Source organism: Triticum dicoccoides, chromosome 1B (genome assembly GCF_002162155.2).
Source record: "Triticum dicoccoides isolate Atlit2015 ecotype Zavitan chromosome 1B, WEW_v2.0, whole genome shotgun sequence".
Lineage (NCBI taxonomy): Eukaryota > Viridiplantae > Streptophyta > Magnoliopsida > Poales > Poaceae > Triticum > Triticum dicoccoides.
Window position 1 is genome coordinate 65,980,096 of NC_041381.1, and position 2,723 is coordinate 65,982,818.

Sequence of the window (2,723 nt, forward strand, 5' to 3'; positions counted from 1 at the left end):
AATCTGGAATTTAACCATACTTCTGTAACTCCAAAAATTCTGAAAAATTAGGACAACATGGGCAATTTGTATATCAATCTTGTGTACAAACTTCAGAATTTTTTGTTGCTTCTGTGCTTTTACAAAATCCTGCTACTGCACGCAAAAGTTTCTTTTCAATAAGATCAAATCAACTATCACACAACATGATCCCAAAGGCTTTACTTGGCACAAATACTAATCAAAACATGAAAAACACAATCATAATAGTACCATAATTGTGCAAACACTCAAAAACGGAAAGAAAAAGGCAAAAATAAATTTTATTCATTGGGTTGGCTCCCAACAAGCGCTATCGTTTTATGTCCCTAGCTAAGCATAATTCATAGATTCAACTATTGTCATCTTTGATTTTTAATCCATAGGTTGCCCTCATGATTTATTCATATGGTAGCTTAATTCTTGTTCTAGGGAAGTGTTCCATACCCTTTCTTAGTGGAAATTGAAATTTATTATTGCCTTCTTTCATGTCAATCACGGGACCTATAGTATGTAAAAATGGTCTACCAAGTATAATTGGACAAGATGGATTGCAATCAATATCAAGAACAATAAAATTTATGGGCACATAATTTCTATTTGCAAGAATAAGAACATCATTAATTATTTTCAAAGGCTTTTTAATAGTAGAATCCGCCAAGCGCAAATTAAGAGAACATTCTTCAATATCGGTAAGACCAAGCACATCACATAAAGATTTTGAAATTGTGGAAACACTAGCACCCAAATCACATAAAGCAAAACACGCATAATTTTAATCTTGATTTTAATGGTAGGTTCCCATTCATCATGTTATTTTCTAGGAATTGAAATTTCTAACTCCGACTTTTCTTCAAAAACTTTCATCATGGCATCTACGATATGTTTAGTAAAAGCTTTATTTTGTTCATAAGCATGGCGTGAATTAACATGGATTGCAAAAAAGAAATACATTCAATCAAACAACAATTACCATAATTAAAGTCTTTGTAATCCAAAAGAGTGGGCACATCACTAGTTAAAGTTTTGACCTCTCCAAACCCACGTTTATCAAAATTTTCACCCTCCAAATCATCAGGACGCCTTCTAGCTAAAGTTGACTCTTCTTCGGTCCCTTTATCATCAATTTTAATTTTACTAATCAAGGAATCAATAGAAGAAACACCAATTACTTTAAGATCTTCATCATTTTTATGAAAACAATCACTAGAAAATGCTTTTTCCAAAATTCTCTTTTAGGCCTAAGCATAGCAGTTCTTTTCTTACTTTCATCCATAGAAACATATAAAGCTTTAATTGATTCATCAACCTTGGGTGCAAAAGTTTTCAACTTGAGATTTTCTACATCATGAGAAATTCTATCAATGCTTCTAGACATATCATCAATCTTATTCAACTTTTCTTCTATCGTAGTATTGAAAACTTTTTTAGCATTTCATAAATTATTTTGTATTACTCTCAAGATCAGAGGGGTTGACGATGACACGTACCTAGGGTAGGGTCTTAGGCCTGACCTAGACACCCTACCCATGAACACTGCCCTAGAGTCAAAGACATTTAAAGTCCAATAGAGGGTACCGACTGAAATCGCCTTGAAGTGCAATCCACTCGATAGAAGATTCCACTCGGACACCCCAATTCCACTCGACCACAGTAGCGTCACTCGACCATACGCTTGGAGTACAGAAGATCTAAAGCCACCCCAGGATGGCAACGGTTAGGCGTTCACTCCGTAGTCATAAAGATCATTAATAGCTAGCATTACCAGTAACGCCCCTGCCTTAACTCACATTGAACCATGTGTAACTGAGGGCTGCGAGGGGCCTAGCGCACTATATATAAGATGCCCCCTCCTTAGGCACAAGGGTTCGCACCCCCTATAACTTCCACGCATAATCCAGTCGACAAGCCTCTGGGCACCGAGACATAGGGTTGTTACCTCCTCCGAGAGGGGCTTGAACTCGTAAACTTGCGTGTACAGCCTCATCATAGCTAGGACCTTGCCTCCTCATACGTACCCCCTACTCTTACTGTCAGGCTCACCCCCACGACAGTTGGCGCCCATCATGGGGCAGGCGTCTAAGCAACCTCCAGTGAGGTTGCAAATTTCATTCTCCATCAACATGGTATCCGACGGTGGTTTGGATTTGGGCCGCAAGATCCGTCTTGGTGCGCTTGTCTTCACCGCCGACGACTCTGCCTGGCTTCAAGAAGCTCCCCTCGATGTCAAGGCCCTCCCCGTCCATGGGGCAGCGCACTTCCGTGCAAGTGCCTGCGGCGTCCTTCTGCGTCAGCCGTCGACCCAGTATCGGTCGGCTCCTGTTGCGTCATCGCTCCCCGTCATCCGCCGTCGCAAGCGGTCTGGCCGTTAGCGGCTCCAACGTTGGGTGAAGCATGCGATGGTTCTCCAATCGACCATCCCTCAAGTCGTGGCAATTCAGCCCGACGAATCCCTTCACGATCTATTCGATCTGGCGACTGGTCACTCAGATTCGCTTTCCGAGTGCAAATACAAAGATCCAGCGGTAGAGGTCCTCATGGTTAACTCCTAGCGCAGTCCGCCCGAATTTTGTTGCGGTGGCAGCGGTGGCCCGTCGCATGATCATGACAAGTACATTCCCGAAGCCCTCACTACGGAGTAGAGGGAGGAGCTGCTTCGTCGCAACATCCAGGCGCTCCAGACCCCATCATTGGGGAGACCTCCG